The following is a 17,945-nucleotide window of genomic DNA, read 5'->3' as shown; positions in this document are numbered from 1 at the left end:
GGTTTCCTAAAGTACTGGTCTTCTCTAATACCACCCTGTCAGGAGTTTGGGGAGCCTCGATACAACCTGGCAAGAGTGGATAACCCAGCTCTCATTCAGCCTTTGCACGTGTGGGTGAGGGTGGGCCCACAGTTCTTTCTGTGGTGTTCGGCTGGAGTAGCGTGATAATTATCTAAATTGTCTAAAGCTTTTCTGGCTTTCTAGGCCACCCTTTCTTAGCCCTTTGGCTTAAGACAGCGGTCTTTGGTTGTTTTTTTGTTTTGTTTTTGTCTGCGCCTGTTGCTGTTTCTGGGCTGCTGGCTTCTTCGGTTCCAAGTCTGGGGTGTATGGAGAAGAGAAAGCCCATGGAACTCACATCATGTTGTTCCGTGGCTCTTAACATCCCTAGCTGGCCTGCCTTCTTCTCTCCTCCTTTCAGAGTTTTCTTATGTTTGCTTTATATACAATGTGCAGGATTTTTAGTTGTAGCTCGTGGGAAGAACGGAAAATTACACATATTCTATCTTCCTGGAAGCAGAAGTCGACACATCTTTGACAAAAGAAAAAAATCTATTCATAATCTCATCTTAACATAACTTTTCATTTTTACATATTACTTTCCACTTCTTGCCGACATTCATATAATCTTTTATGGATTAGTAATCAGTGTATGCACATTTTTATGTCCTGGTTTTTTTTTTCCTTATCATATTTTAAAATATGGAAAATATTTCCCTGTGTGTTTGTAGACTTCATAATTACCATTTGAAAAGTCACTAATACTTGTTCTGTTAACATCCTATTTTACAAAACTTTGTCCATTGTCTGTTTGTTACTCTCACTTTTTTTTTTCCTATTAGAAATAGCACTACAAAATTATCTTACCATATATAGCTTTCTGTTTGGCCTCTCTTGAACTTCTTCCTTAAAATAAATTCTTAGGAGGGAGATTTTTAGGTTAAAGGATATTTTAAAATAAGTTTTATGATTTGTGGCCCTGACACTTTCTGGAAAAAATATAGGAATTTATGCTCCGTGTTCAGAGTTGCAATTTCTTCATAACACCATCTCTTCTGGCTTCTACTTTAGTTCTCTGTGGTCCAGTCTTATTCTTACTTGAAACCCTGATGAACTTAACTTGTCCAAAGTCACGGGGATAACCTGCTTACACTAACTCTTGCAACAGCAAGATATCTAAAGATACAACAGTACCTTTCATAGAAGGCAAATATCTATTATTCAGTATGTGTTTTTGGCTTCTTTGGATCCCTCTGTGAGCATACAGGATGAAGATACTCATTCTAATTTTCACATATTTTTTCTGTCACTATCAGCATTGAAACAAAAGCCCCCTGAATGATGTAGGGATTTCAATGAATCTGATAAATTCTAAAGAATTCAGTGCCATAAAAAAGACATTTTTGATTGCTCACAGAAAACATAGAAGCACAGAGAAATTCAGTGTATCTCATTCAAAGATGTATTTTTGAAGGACGTGATGTAAGTGGTTGAGATGTCCCTTGGAAATAGCAGGAAAGTTAGGACAAGAGCAATACTTAGTTATATCAATACTTACATCAATACGTCAATATGTTAATACAGCTAAACTTAGTGTCGCCATGGGGGCTGCCCATCAAGGGCACCATTGGAAAAGAAGCTTTGGAGAGAACCGTTAAGTCAGTCTTTATGAACAATTGTCTAGGATTTCTCCTCTTCTCTCCTTCCTGGGATGGGTTTCTAATGGGGAAGCTTCTTAATCTGAGAAACAGAAACTATACCCTGGCATTATTTCTAGAAGATAAGTATGGCTGCATTCAGACTCCTCAGCCAACTGAGAAAACCACTGTTTCTTCCTGGGCCACTTGCTTGGAGGTCCCTGTCTAATGGGGACCCTGGCTGACCTATAGCCTCACTCTCATATCTGGAATACAAGGGAGTACTAGGAACTGGAGAAGTTGAAGGTGACCAGACCCTTTTGTCATGTTAGAAAGATTCACCTGTGGTCTTAGGGATACTGGTTGTTCATCATTGGTTCTCTCTCTTAGTATTTATTTTCTTACCAAACTTCTGCCCCTCTTCCCCCAGTGCTCTCCAAAATTGGCTCCAGTTCAAGTCCTAACTACTGAATCCATCAGTCTTCCTCACACTTCTCATCTTCTTGGGGCTGTCTATATAAGCAGGTGCTAGCACTGTTCAGATGAACTAACCTAATGTGGTAGTGTCCATTTGTAGTCCCATTTGGCAGATGAGGAAATGGAGATTCGAACCCAGAAACTCTGGCTCCAAAGTCCATGCTCTTAACCACTGCGGGGCATTTGCTGTTGCTATTAGCTGCTCCTCTCCTCTTTGAAGCATTGTTCTGCTTTGGCTCATGTGCATGCATTTCTTGACCCTTTCCTACTTCTTTGTTCTTTCTCTATTTTTCTTCTTCCAACACCTACGGGTAAGCATTCCCCAAGATTCTTTCCTTAGCTTTCTCACTCCGTTCCCTTTATCATTATCCATGACTGTTTTAATGAATGACACACGTATGTTTATCTCCGGTAACCTCCTATCAGCTACTAACATAGACCCTCATCTCCTGCTTGTTGAACATTCACCAGGTGGGAGTGGAAAGCCTGGTAGCTGAGGCACAAAGAAACTCTGGACATAATAGCATGAAGAGAGAAAGCAGGAGGGTGGGAAGAACAGCAAATAGCACAGTATTAGTGGAGCACAAGTTGTGTGAAAATAAATGGGAGCAATGAGGTCAGATCTTGGAAGGCCTGAATAGTAGGCAAGGAGTTGGGGCTTTAGCAGCTTTTGCTGGTGTGGTGCCGCCATACAGCTTAAGCACTAGTCCCTCTATGGGAATTCCCATGATCCTCTCTCACAGCACCACATTTGTTTCATTTTTTTTTAAGTTTATTTATTTATTTTGAGATAGCACACACATGTGCATGCGAGTAGGGAAGGAGCAGAGAGAGAGGGAGAGAGAGAATCCCAAGCAGGCTTCATGCTGTCAGCGCAAAGCCCAGTGTGGGACTTGATCTCATGAATGGTGAGATGATGACCTGAGCTGAAACCAAGGGTTGGATGCTTAACCGACTGAGCCACCTAGACACCCCAATATTTGCTTCTTTTAATGCTACTCATGTTACAGTTACCTGTGTATGTGTTTTTATTTCAGTCGTAGATTGTTAGTTTTTGGAGGGTAGGGATGCAATCTTATTATCTTTGTATCTCTCCTTAGGGCCTGAACATAGTTGGGTCTCAACATATATTTATTTAATATTAACAAGAAACCAGTAAGAAAGTAAAATGATAACTATAATTTGTTGAGTCATGTGGTAAGAACTAAACATGCATTATCTCAAATATCACGGAGTTGTGAGGATTCAAGGGGATATTGCAAGTAAAGACCTTGAAATATATTAAGTACTCAATAAGTGGTAGCAATTATTATTATTATTATGAATCATTATCGGTATTATTATTCCTATTTAGCAGGTGGGAAAACTAAAGCAAGTAGAGTGAGTCACAGCTCAATGTTGCATAGCCAGATGAAATTGAAACCTGAGCCCATCTGTCTGCCTTTTTTTTTTTTTTTTTTTTTTTGGCCTGGTTTTTTTCATTTAGTCCAATGATTTTGAGATTCAGTCATGTCGTGTATATCAACGAATCGTCCGTTTACTTGATGAATAGTATTCCCTTGTATGGATATACTACAATTTATTAATCCATTTACCTGTTGGACAGTTGGATTGTTTCTAATTTTTTGCTATTACAAATAAAGCTGCTAAGGATTTTCATGTATAGGGGCGCCTGGGTGCCTCAGTCATTTAAGCGTCTGACTCCAGCTCAGGTCATGGTCTCACAGCTCGTGAGTTCAAGCCCTGCGTGGAGCCTGCTTCAGCTTCTGTGTCTCCCTCTCTCTCTGCCCCTCCCCTGCTCACACTCTGTCTCTTTCTCCTACAAAAATAAATAAACATTAAAAAAAATTAACAACAAAAACAGAAAATTCATGTACAGTATTTGTGTGGACATACATTTTTTGCTTCATTGGTTAAATACATAGGAGTGAAATGATTGGGCATTGCATGGTAGGTGTATATTTAACTTTTAAGAAACTGCCAAATTGTTTTGGCAGTGATTGTGCCATTTTATATTCCTGTCACCAGTGTGTAAGAATTTCTCCACATAATTGCAAAGACTTAATGTGCTCAGTGTTTTTAATCTTAGCCAATGTGTGTGGAGTGGTGCCTTATTATGGTTGTAATTTGCATTATTATACATTTGCCACAATGAGTTTTAATGATGTTGGACATCTCTTCATGTATTTATTGACCATTTATATCTCTTCTTTGGTGAAGAGTCTGTTCATATCATTTTGAAGTCTAAGAGTTCTCTATATTTTTTGGATGGAAGTTCTTTAGCAGATGTGAATGTGTTGTGAATGTTTTCTACCAGTATTTTATTTGTTTTTTATTTTCTTACTGGTGTCTGATCAAAGAGCAAAAGTTTTAGATTTTGATAAAGTTTAATTGTCAACATTTAATCTTTTACAGGTAATGCTTTTAGTGTCATATTTAAGAAATCTTTGCTGGCCCGAGGGCTAAGATATTTTTCTTGTGTTTTCTGGAAGTTTCATAGTTTCAGGTTTCACATTAGGCTACAGGTTTCATTTTGAGTTGATTTTTGTGTATTATAGTCAGTATGGATTGACATTTTTAAAATATGGATACTTAGTTCACTGAACATTTATTGGAAAGACTTCCATCTCCCCAGTGAATTGCCTTGGCATATTTTTCAAAAATCACTTTGTCTATTTCTGACTCTATTCTTTTCCATTAATCTATATATCTATCCCTAAACAATACCCAACAGTGTGAATCACCACAATTTTATCGTAAGTATTAAAATCAAGTAGACTAGGTTCTTAAACTTGGTACATTGTTTAAATTGTTCTGGCTATTCTAGATTCTTTGAAGTTCCATGTAAGTCTTAGAATTAGCTTATCAAGTTCTACAAAAATTCCTATAGGAATTTTGATGGGGATTGTGTTGAATCTTGGAGGAAATTTGGGCAATGTTACCATTTTAATAATACAGAGTTTTCTAATCTCTGAACATGCTACATCTCTCCATTTATTTAGGTCAGAGAAGTTAGGATGGGAGTCAGAAAGAAAAGAGGTTTAAGAAAGTTGTAATTCTTTTTCAGAAAATAGGAATTTGATATGAATTAAAGCGTGGAATATCTAATTTTGTGATCATACTGAAGTAGGTGAACAAGTCTATAATATTCTATAGAGAAACAAGAGTTAATTCATTAAAGTGGTTCAAATAAATTAGAATTTCTTTTATGAGATGAAATATTGATAAATTTTATAAACCAGTTTAGTTCTAATATATATAGAACATGTATAAACCTTGGTCACATCCATACTCACAGGGACTCCTCAGTAGGTTTATCAAGTCCATTCCCCCAAAGAGGGTGTCTCTCCCTAAAATAGATTAGCCAATTTTGATTTTCTCCATCTTGTTCCTCTTGAATTCTCTGTGCTTGGCACATTGGTGAATGATTGTAAACCACTCCATGGATATGTACTTCAAAAGGGAGACTGTGAAATTTTCTAGATGCTTTAGGTAAAAAATCCTGCTCTTGAGGCCAAAAGAATTGTTCCAAAAAAACTTTTAAAAAAAGAAATCTATAAAGATTAACTTCTCTTATATAATCTCTTTTTTGGAAAAGTGTTTATTTATTTTGAGAGAGAGAGAGAGAGTAATGGAAGAGAGAGAGAGAGGGAGAGAGAGAATCCCAAGCAGGCTCCACACTGTCAGTGCAGAGCCCCAGGCGGGGCTCAGTTTCATGAACTGTGAGATCGTGACCTGAGCCAAAATCAAGAGTTGGACGCCCAACTGAGCCACCCAGGTGCCCCCTTGTATAATTTCTTAATTCATCTCTTCACTTTGGCCTTAAAGGCACAAAGTATAGATATACATGAGTAGAAAAATCTTTTTAGTTGAATGGAGTATATTTTCTCAGAAATTTTACCATGGACTTTTTGTTTTTTGGTTTTGTCTCCTTTGAAGAATTCTGGTTGACTGGATCAACAGTCACATTCCTTACATTTTTTTAACTGTATGTTTTTAGTATTTTAGAAAGTGGTGTGGCATTCAGTCTCCAAGATGGCACCCAAAGATTCTTGCTTCCTCATAATCACACCCATGGTAGTCCCTTCCTGCATTAAATATTGGCTGAGTTGTGTAATCACTAAGATATTATGGATATGATGGTGCATGATTTCTGAGGCTAGATCAGTAAAGAAGTTGTGGCTTCCATTTTTCTCTCTCTTGAATTATCACTTTTGGAGAAGCTAGTGGCCATGTTGTAAGGATACTCAAGTAGCTGTATAGAGAGGATGTGTCAGGAACTGAGGCCTCCTGAATACAATCAGCACTAATTTGCCAGACATGTGAGTGAGCTACCTTGGAGGGAAATCTTCCAGCCCCAGACAAGCCTTCACACAGTATCACAGCTCTGGTCAACATCTTACTGCAACCCTATGAGATTGTCCACAGAAACTATGTCGGATAATAAAAGTTCATTGTTGGGGCACCTGGGTGGCTCAGTTGGTTAAGCGTCCAGCTCTTGATTTCAGTTCAGGTCATGATTCCATGGTTCATGAGATTGAACCCTTCATCAAGCTCTGGGCCGACAGCATGGAGCCCGCTTGGGATTTTCTCTCTCCCTCTCTCTCTGCCCCTCCCCCCACAAAAAAATTAATTAACTTAAAAAAATTAATTGTGAAGTCACTATGTTTTGTGATAATTTGTTATAAAGCAATCCGTAACTAGTACAACCAGTTAGAAATGCTTCAATAAAAGTTTCCTAAATTGCATTATAAAAACCCTTGTATGACCTTATTGAATATAGTGATAAGCTCTTTTTCTGAGATCTGACTATTTTTTTTGCAAGACATGAATGATTCTTGCAATTTTAAGTGAAGTGGTAAATGGGCAGGCATTACTTACAGCTTTTCTAGAGAAGGCATTAAGAAAAGCAGTATGAGATCCACTCTCATCCTTATCCGTAGAATGAGAGAGGGGCAGAACATCAGTAATGGTGATCTCTTTTCAGAGTCTCAGGCTCTAAATGAAGGTCAAGAGAGCTCCAGGGTTTCTTCTTCGAACGTCTCTGTCTCAGAAAACGTCTGGCAAAGCAAACAAAAATCTGGTTTCATTTCCCTATTGTTTCATGGATGTATTTTGATGTGGCAAAGTCCGTTCTTTGTGCCACATATCAGCATTGAATGACCGAGGTATAGACTCTTGTGAAACTTTCTTTTAATTACACATGAAGCTCCATAGAATTTCACCCCCAGAACAGTAGAGTTGTTTTGTCAAGTGTTCAAGACCTAAATTTGCCATTGGCTCACCCCCAGCGCAGTCATGCGATTAGTCACGCAAGTAGTCACAAACCCCCTTTGCCATAAAGGAATCATAGCTAACAGCCCGACCAGGGCTCTTTTCCCAAAATATGTCCCTGAAAACGAAACTCAAACATGCATGTCGGTTTAGACTTATTTTTCATGTTTGTTTTGCCCAAAGCATGGACCATGTCAGGGAAGATGGAGACACCTTCACGGCCGGTTAGTCACATCTCACCAAAGCTTCTCAATGGGCTGTCAGACAAGAAAGGAGCCTCATGTAGCCACCTTAATCAGCATCCCCCATCTGTGAGGTCATCAGGATGTTTCAAACAGTTTCCAGCTCTCATTAGTTCAGCGTGTTCCACAGGCAAGTCCTTATCTTTTGTAACTTTTGCTGCCACATCCTGAGAGAGCCTCTCCTCGGAATGACACTTTCCCCATGGGTCAACCCGCGGTAATGAGCCACCAATTGACGTGCCCTTTGCACTCACTGGCAGTATATGTTGATATTAACCTTTCGTGTTGTGAGATGTCGCTTTTACCCTTGGCTTCTGCCATGTAAGTCTCATTATTTCTAATAGGCTGTGGCAATTAGGGTCTTGGGGCTGTTGATCGCAGCCATTTGGAGCAGGGAAGGGGCACTCAGGGAGAACAGCCGCTTTTTCTTTACATGAACAATGTGAGGCATAGCTCAGCCCAAATATGCAAACAGCGAGGCAGTGGTGGACCTCTGGCCACCGATGGGAAACTCCTCACCAGGTCTTTTCACATGTGCTTTCCTCACACTAGCTACTGGCTGTTTTCAAACCCCTTTTGTGCAGAATGCCATGCTCCGCCCATATTTCAGTGCATTGGATTTGGCCTAAAAAGGGATTCATTAAACACAATTATTTGGGAAAGAAATGGGTATGTTCAAAGAGACCTTTCCTTTTTCTTTCTTTCAAAGATGGTTGGCTGGGAGAGAAAAAGGATGACACAGCCAGCTAGCCATCTTGGGTGGCCCATGGGCCCTGTGAGGAGGCAGTGTTGAGCCCAATGGCCCCAGGAAGGCCCCTCAGCCTCGTGATTGGGAAATCTTGACTCCTGATGGAATTCTGTGGTTGTTGAAATCTGGTAGGCCTCTCATGGCTGTGAATAAGTTAAGAATCCATTCCCTTAAGGTTAGAAAAATAAACTGGTACAATCCTAAGGGCCTGAGGGGTAAGGAAATGAAGGGGGGAAAGTCTACACTAGAGAAAGTACACAGGAAACCACAAATAACCAAAAACATATAGAGTCAGCACTCACATTCTCTGTTTCTTGACCTGAACTGCTTTCTATATTAGGAGGGCAACAAAGCAAAATTAAGCATGCCTGTTGCTTCAGATGGGGCGAGATGGAAGGCTAAGGGACAACTGAGAGGAAAAGCTGGAGTTTATTTGTAAGCGGTGAGGCTTGAATGTTCTACATCAGGATGAAGTGTTTCCAAACAAATGCAAGAAAAATCCCCTATATTAATCTGATTGTTTATGACAATAGCATTTGGGAAAGCCCCTCCAATGACTGCCTCATATATTAAGGGCATGCAGTGTCAGAGACTGCTGAAATGATCACTCTTGGTGATATAACGGTATGGTCTATTTCTGAGAGCCCCTTGCTGATTTATTCTTTGGTCTGCAAAATGTCACATTAAAACGTAAGTTCATTTCAGTTGGGTTGGTCCACAGTATGAACAGATGGCAGTTGTGATGTGGAGACTTCAAAAGGTATAACCGATCATTAAAAGTTAATTCTTCCTTGAGTAAGTAAGAAGTCTCCCGGAGCAAGCCATAAGAAGTTTCCCTCCTCCCTCCCCATTTTCCTTCCTTCCTTCCTTCCTTCCTTCCTTCCTTCCTTCCTTCCTTCCTTCCACAAACATTTAACCAACTTGCATGTGAGTAGGTGTTGGGCTGGGAGCTATTGACAGCCCAGCAGTGTGTGAAGCAGGGCCTTGTTTCTGGAGGGCTCCAAAGGGGACTAGATGTACAGAGGATGCCAACCTCAGACAACACAAAAAGAATGATTCACATAAGGGACAGCTGGAATCCAGAAGAGAGGTAATATAGTTAATTATTGCCAGGCTCTGAGGTGCCACACTTTATTCTTACCCTCTGTACCAGGGCCGGAATGTAAGCTCCAGTGGGATGAGCACCTAGAACAGTGCCTTGCATCGAGATGCACTGAATATTTGTTAATGAAAAACACAGACATCTTGGTAATGAAACCTCTTGGTAATGACCTCTTATTTGCATTCACAAAGTGCTTTTATCAGGTCACTCTCTGGGTTTTCTACCCCACCTCCACAGCTCTATGGTTGGAGAAAAGGAGTGTGATCAGTATCAAGGGGGAGGATATTACTGGGGGAGTTTAGGGGAGTTTAAAGGCATTTACGTATTTATGCCATTGAGCCTGGCTTTTCTTTCTTGAATCCTTTCCCTCACATTTAGAATCTTGCTACCCAGGCCTCTGGAGGGGTATGAAGGGCTTGGGGCTACATTGCGTGTGGGAGCATCCTGTTCTGGGAAGGCCAAGCAATAACAGGGTAGGGCACAGGGAAGGATGACTCAGGCCAGCTGCTCTCAGCCCCAGGGAGGAAAGCTTTTATTCCTCTTGTTTTTTGGGCTCGTTCTTCCTGACTCTTTCAAGCTGTTAGACCTTAGGCCACCAGGTGAAAGTGTGAGCCTTAGGGAAGGGGCCAAGTTGACCACTGTACTGCTTTTGGTCTGGGTTGCTCAAGGCTTCTGGGCAACAGAAGTCCTTTCTGTCTTCATGTCCAGCCCAGATCAGCAGATCAGCCAAGATCAGCTAAGGCTCAGGCCCAAGGTCCAGTTGGCAATGAGGAGTTTACATCATTCTGGAGTCTCCTAGTTTCATAGTTTTCTTAGGAGCTTGTAGAAAGAGTTGGTGGCTTGGAAAAGTGGGGATGTGGGGTTCTCAGGTATTGTCTTATATTTTGAAAAGTGCAACCAAAATCTTTGTAATACAGAGCACATCTACACAGAAACTGTTGACTCTGCCAGAATAGCATTACAAGGGATGCTCCTTATTTGGTTTGCTAACTTTGAACTCCACAATCTTAGTAACAACAGGTCTTTCTGGTCCACATTATCTATCTATCTATCTCTCTCTCTATCTATCCACCTACCCATCCATCCATCCATCCATCCATCCATATACATATGCTAGTTTTCTAGGTTGACCATAACAAAGTACCATAGACTGAGTGGCTTAAACAATAGAAATTTATTTTCTCACAGTTCTGGAAGCCAGAAGTCTGAGATCAAGATATCAATGGGGTTGATTTTTTTTTTTTTTTTTTTTTGTCCTTGGCTTAGACATGGCCATCTTTGGTGTGTGTGTGTGTGTGTGTCCTAATTTCCTTTCCTTTTCTTTTGTTTTAAATGTTTTAAAATACTTATTTATTTTTGAGAGAGAGAAACAGAGCACGAGTGGGGGAGGGGCAGAGAGAGAGAGGAGACAAAGAATCTGAAGCAGGCTCCAAGTTCTGCACTGTCAGCACAGAGCCCGACATAGGGCTCGAACCCATGAACTGTGAGATCATGACCTGAGCCAAAGTCGGATGTTTAACCAACTGAGTCACCCAGGCAGCTTTTCTTATAATTTCTTTTTCCTCTAAGGACACTAGTCCTATTAGATTAGGACTTACCCATATGACTTCCTTGTATCTTAATTACCTTGTTAAAGACCCAAACAAAACTACATTCTGAGCTCCTGGGGGTTAAGACATCAACAAATGGATTTTAAGGAGACATAGTTCAGCCCATAACATACCCACCCACCCATCATCTGCCTATCTGTCTGTCCATCCATCCATCCATCCATCCATCCATCCATCCGGCTCTCACAATACCTAAAGGGGATTTTAGAAAATAATAAAAAGGATTGCAAATTACTGAACCCATTGAACAGTTGACAGATGAGAAAACTAAAGCTCAGAGAGGGCAAGCAGCTTTCCCAGTGCAGCACATCTAGTGTCTGGTGGAAACTGCACTCAGTGCTAAGTTTTTAGTCTTAAAATCCAGCATTTGTTTTCTACAATGTCATGACTCCTGGAAAAGCTATTAAACTTCCTCCCTCTTGCATCCCCAGTTAGGATCCCATAAGTGACCCTTATTAAGAAGAGTCTTCTAAATGTAATAATAAAGACCTCATGGGAGAGGGTGAATTATGAAGCTGGATCTGGAAAGAATTCTGTGGCGTGACTAGGCTGTTCATGCTGTTGTCAGCTATAATTCAACAAGAGCTCTTACAGAAGACTTTTTAATTTATGAGACACAGAATTTCAAGTCCCCCCCCCCCCCCACCAAGTACTGTGTCTATAAATGGCCAAATGACTCGGGACCCTTTTCTTTTGTATGTTTATAGTTATCTTGTGCCAAAATACAACATTGAGGTACTTCTTTCAGAAAATACAATTAAGTATGCTATGGTAAACTAGTATTTGGAAGTAAAGTTGGTGGTGAATGGGTACTTCCCAGCCACAAGGGGACCATGTGGGGACCACGTGGGGCAGCAAGATCGGCCCTCTGACCTTCCCTTCAGAGGGAAGAATTCTAAGGAAGAGTGCACACACCTTACACAAGGTCATCATTTTCTCCATAGCTTTTTCAATATTGGGTGACAAACCACAGCTAGCGCCTGTTCCTAAGAGACTGTAAGGCATTTTTTTCGGTTTAATTTTAAACTACTTCTCAGAATTGAGAGAATTTCACGATTTTACAACCTGACCAGTGATTTGGGCTTTCAATTATTTGGTGCATGGAAAATCTCATGAAGAAGTGTTTTCTTTATGTATTTACATATGTATGTATGTATGTATGTATTAGAGAGTGAGTCGGGGCAAGGGTCAGAAGGAGAGAGAGAGAGAGAGAGAGAGAGAGAGAGAGAGAGAATCTCAAGCAGGCTGCACACTCAGCGCAGAGCCCAATGCAGGGCTGGATCCCACGACTCTGGGATCATGACTTGAGCCAAAATCAGGAGTCAGAGGCTCAACCAACTGAGCCACCCATGCACCCCAAGACGTATTTTAGATAGAAGGTTCATGTTCATTTGTATTTCAACTGGATGGCTGCATACCAAAATCCAGTGGTGTGGTATCTTGCAATGAACAGATTCAGTTTGACATTGTGTAAAATAATATTCCCTGGGTTTCAAGTTTTCACGTTTCAAAGTGAAAAATAAGCCTTGTATTGAAATGGCTGATTCTAGAATCCAAAGGACCTTGAGATCCCACAAAGGTGAGAGATGGGGGGTGTTTTGGGTAAGGAGAGAGGGTGTTTGTGGGTAATAAAGACAGCGTCCGGGGCTTTACTCCCTGTACCTCTCCCTCCGGGAGAATCTCCTATCCTGCATTGGTTTTGCAGACCTACCTTCTAGAGGGTCCTCTGATGAAGGGAAGGGGAAACCAGGCTTTGCAGCTAGAAGACCAGAGCTTCTTGAATGAGAAAATTGTTCACAGCTGGGTGTTTTCTAGGTTAAACAGCTCAACCTCTTCCAGCTTTGCATGTAATTATCTTGGCTGGATGAGCTAGAGACTTTGTCTACACTGCAGCATGACTCTTAAATTCACATGAGTGATTGCCTTACATGGAAATCCCAAGCATATTTTTATTCTGTCCTCCAGTATTCTACTGAGCAGAGTGCAGAAGTGATGAACTCCTTCAGCTGTCCTGCTATTAGGTCACTGGCAATGGGGTGACCACTTCATCCCAGTTGGCCTGGGACTATCTTGGTTTGAAAACAGAAAATCCTGCGTCCTAGAAACCCCCGCAGTCCTGAGCACCCTACAAGCAGCACTAAGGCTGCTGGGTGGCAAAGAAAGGTGGAGGAGTAAAGCAGCAAAGTGGAGATGAAGAGTTAATCCTGATAGAAATGCAGCTCTGGGAGGAAACCAGGCAGCCAGGCGGTGCCATCAAGGAAGCTGTAAGCCCTGCTGTTCTCTCTCCAGGGTCCATGCAAAGCTGTGTGCCCCTATCTTGAGGAGGGGGTATCTCTGGGGGCTTCTGCCTCACTGCTTAGCTAGAAAACTACCTACCTTTAGACTGTCTAGGAACTGTCACTCTATTTTTCTTATGAGACCTTGGCTGACTAAAACCTATAGCAACATAATATGCTCTACAAGGAAAATCAGTATGAATTCTTACCCTACAAAAACATCTTTCCTGGCTGTGTCACAAAATAGGCCCCAAGCCACAGTCGTTAAAGGCTGGGCACTTCTCTGCAACACACAGGCGAGAAGTTTGGACTGTCATTTCTAATATTATTCTGTTCTCAAAGCAATCAGGATTTCTTGGAAGTTGGTGGAGTCCGGTTGTAGGATATGAAGAAAAAACACACAAAAAACAGCATCTTGTTGCTGTGGCCTGAAAACAAAGGGATTTCAAGAGTATCAGTATGGTGTTGGATGGAGTTTCTACTCACCCGGCTGTGGACATGTGAACATCAAATAATGAATACAATGATGGCAAATTGGTACAGGGTGAGCCAGTGAAAGGCGATGCGTTCATAATAATACGCTAGAGCGATAAGCATGTAAAAACCATAGTTTTAATACAAAAGAGAGGTGAATGTAATCGAACAGTTTATTAGCATATGTAAGTGTTCTTTTAAAAAATATTGAGTACATGTGTGTTTCAAAGTATTGATTTGTGGGGCACCTGGCTGTCAGAGTTGGTTGAGCTTCTGACTTTGACTCAGGTCATGATCGCTAAGGTCACAATCTCACATTTTGGGGGTTCGAGCCCCATGACAGGCTCTGTGCTGACAGCTGAGAGCCTGGAGCCTGCTTTGATTCTGTCTCCCTCTCTCTCTGCCTCTCCCCTGCTTGTTCTCTCTCTCTCTCTCTCTCTGTCTCAAAAATAAATAAACATTAAAACAATTATTGTGTTTGTTTTATCACAAGCAGGAGAGAAGCAGCACAGGGGGCTGTGAGTCAGCCACCCTGTCCCTGGAAAAGTAGGATCTGTTCCAAGAACAGAAGGAACCCAGTGGCATCTGCAGTCATATTTATTAATCAGGTGGGAAGGAGGGTTTAGTGAATACAAGAGAGCTGGCTCCGGAACGTGTTTCAAACTGATGAATTATCTAGTATTCTTGAGAGGGGGAGGTAATCTTTCACTTCTTAAGAGAAAAAAATCTCAAGATGGCCCCACCAATGGAAACAAACAACTGCTAAAGGAGGCAATGCTTTTTCTGGCGGGGGGTTGGGGTGGTGGTAGGGGGAGAAGGCAGAGCTCTTTCATTGGGCAGCTCGTGCTGTGGGCAGGCCGGCTGGGTGCACGGCGTCAGCGGTAGAGGTAGTTGGCCTGGATGTGGCCATGATCACAGCCTCCCACCTGTCCCTGTTGTCGAGCATCTTCTTGTTGAACAGCAGCTCCTTGTGCATCTCCACAGAGAACTCAAAGTTGGGGCTCTTGACGATGGTGTCTGCAGGGCAGGCCTCCTGGCAGAAGCCGCAGTAGATGCACTTGGCCGGGTGGATTATCATAGCGGGTGGTCCGAGGCTGGACCTCTCTGGTGATGACCTGGGCGGGGCAGACAGCCTCGCAAAGCTTGCAGGTGATGCTGCGCTCCGGTCTGGATGGATAGTGGCACAGTATACGCTCCCTGCAGATGCATGGGCTCAGCGGGCCCTTCTCAAGTGGGTAGTTACTTTTACAAAGGAAGTAGTCCTTTTACAAAGGAAGAAACAGAGACGAGAAAGATATAGTAAATCAGACTATCTTAAACAAAGCTTCTTTCTTCCACCATTTCAAACGGGATCAACTAAGACCTCAAAGAGAAAAAAAAGAGTATGAAAGATAATGCAGATAAAAGAGCTAGTTAGGTAGATTTAAACCTGAGCTCTAAGTAGACTGAAAAAGGTGAAGCTCTATTGATGATATGACCGGATTGCCTGCAGCCTGCCATGAGATTTGGTTACAAAAAACAGCACATGCTGGGCTGCAGATAGCAGGGTGTGGGGAAGGGGTTCAACCAGAGGCAGTAGTGACTGGTGCGGGACAAAGGAGGAGGAATGATCTGGTTCCCAAAGCTGGGGATGGAAATGTGGAGCTCTCTCCCCTTCTGTGCCCTGTGGTGACAGTGCAGAGGAACCGAGCCACACAAAGTGAATGGCAAGATGGGAGCTGTGGGAACATGGTGCCTTGGCTCTGGTTAGTTCCTACTGGGTATTGAGTAACTTTGCGTGACAGGAGCAGAGAGGCTGGGAAGACAGATGAGGCCGGGGAGTAAGGGTCAGGGCATGTAGATTTCAGAGACGGGGGAGGCCATGGATGATTCTTTGGAGCATCACAGCTGCCTCTCTGGGGAGCAAACAGGCCATTTCAAGATGGGGAGAACCGCGTGTCTGGTGGCTTAGGGTTGCTGTTGTCAGCAGTTACTAGAAAATGTTTTTAAGCAAATATGCTCATGCAAACACACCCATGCACACTCATTCATTCCTAAATACAAGCTGGACTTTTTCCTGCAGAGGCAAAATGCCTACAGAAGGGTTTCTGCACTTTATTGACTAGGAGAGTAACACGTTAGGATTCCCTTCCCGCAAGAGCTGAGTGTTCGTTCTCCTTGGAATGCAGATCGGGTGGTCAAGCTAGACCCGTGCTGCCTTTTCCTTTTCTGAATGTTTGGCATCATCAAGTTTTACTTACAGGCAATCGTGTGGCTTCAAGACAATGTCCCTTGGGCCATTTCTTTACTCTGGTAATTCACAAGGTGGCTTGTGCTACCCTGGGAAATGATGGGAGAAGGACCACTGGTGGCTGAAGAATGGTTGAGGTCAGGAACCAAGACAAACTTGGAAGGATGGCCAGCGTGCTAGGTACCAAATGAAAATAAACAAAAGAAAACCAGCCACAGAATCAACCTCACATGACCTGCATGGTGCCTCAGAGGCCATAGAGTAGTGGCTCTGGCTTCCCCAAACAGAAACCCTTGGCCAAGCAAGAATTGCCCATGTCAGGGGCTGCAAGATGCTCTTCCCAATCACAAAACAAGAGAATGTGAGGTCATTGTCAGAAGTCTGAGCCTGAGGCCAGAGTAAGCCCCTACCTCTCTGATACTGAGCTTGAGAGCTAAGCATGCTCCAACACCCAGGGGAACCCCCTCGGCTACACCTTGTTTCCTCCCATCACTGAAGCTGTTCCCAAGCACCATAGGCCCCTTAGGGAAATTAATGGTGATTGGAGATGAACTTAGATCTGCAGTTAAGTTAGAGGCATTCTAGGAGCCAAACGGGAGGAAATAGGGGAGGCTATAAATTAAAGAGACAAAAAGCGTTTTTGTTTTGTTTTGTTTTTTGGTTCTGGTGTCTGAAGCAGTACTGGGACCCAGACTGAAACTCTGTGGAGCCATGACCTATAGAGGATGGAGAACTCTGCCAATCTGAAAGCTTAACAGCCAGCACTGAATATGGCTCTGAATCAGCCACCTAGTGCTTCTCTTCCGTGTACATTGTCATGGGATCTATTTGGGAGAGAGAGACCATGGGGGTATCATACGGGCCAGGGAGCAAATGACCAATCAAGCAGCAGAGAGGTTGAATCACAGGAAACTGTCATTTTGTAGGTTAAAAGTTATTAAAAAGCCATTGAAAATGGCTGCTATTTTGACCATTTTTTGGGGGGGGGGTGCTGTAAAATGGCTGTTCCAGGAGGTTCTAATATTTTCTAGTTTTCTGTGCCTGTGTCATGCTGGGCACTGTGGAGGTACCAGAGATTTCAGAACCACCCTCGTCCGTGGGAGTCAGCAAACTATGATCCACAGGCCAAATCCAGCCCAATGCCTGTTTCTGTGGTTTCACTGGAACACAGCCACTCCCATTTGCTTACTTATTGTCTGGGACTGCTTTCCAGCTACCGGAGTTGTGAGTTGAACAAAGACTGTACCATCCACAAAGCTTAACTATTCATTGTCTACCCCTTTATAGAAAAAGTTTGCTGACCCCTGCATTATATGGTATGAGCGACCAATGATCACTCGGAAACATTACCATTTTTCATCACGATTTAGCTCCTCTCTTTTTCTGCTTTACCTTTCATCATCATTCTTTTTCCTCCTCTACTTGGCTGAATTTTCAGCCTCCCCTTTCCTTGGACTTCTTCACTGTTCTTCCTTGTTCCCAGTCTGCTCCTCTACGTCCGTGTCCTTTCCTACTCTCCTCTGTTTATTTCTTCTCCCTCTGTTTCCCCGCTTCTGCTTCATCATTGTCCATCTCTGCCACCTCTTATGTCTGCTTCAACTTCTTTCCCTCCTTCTTTTCATCAGTGTCTTCTCCTTGGAACGGTTTGAATTAGGAGGGATGGGCTGGCTTCCCATTCCCCCATTTAGAGCAGCCTTCTCTTGCTCTAACACAGCCTTGTGTTTGTTTCCCTCTTAGGTCTGCCCAGTCCATGGGTGAGGAAAGGTAGCATGTAAGATCAGTGACCATTGAGGTTGGTTGGCTGTCTGCACTGATTGGTCAGCGTCAGATATTTTGAAAACCATTCCTTCTGTGAGATCATCTGCCTCAGCCAGCCAG

The 17,945-nt window shown here is 42.5% G+C and overlaps 1 pseudogene; it reads right to left on the bottom strand.

Moving 5' to 3' along the window:
- Positions 1 to 13,829: 13,829 nt before the first annotated feature.
- LOC131486292 (NADH dehydrogenase [ubiquinone] iron-sulfur protein 8, mitochondrial-like) lies at positions 13,830 to 16,582 on the bottom strand (annotated as a pseudogene).
- Positions 16,583 to 17,945: the final 1,363 nt, after the last annotated feature.

Source organism: Neofelis nebulosa, chromosome 9, assembly GCF_028018385.1.
Source record: "Neofelis nebulosa isolate mNeoNeb1 chromosome 9, mNeoNeb1.pri, whole genome shotgun sequence".
NCBI lineage: Eukaryota > Metazoa > Chordata > Mammalia > Carnivora > Felidae > Neofelis > Neofelis nebulosa.
The sequence above is the reverse complement of the archived record's forward strand: the minus strand, read 5'-3'. Positions and strand labels throughout refer to the sequence as shown.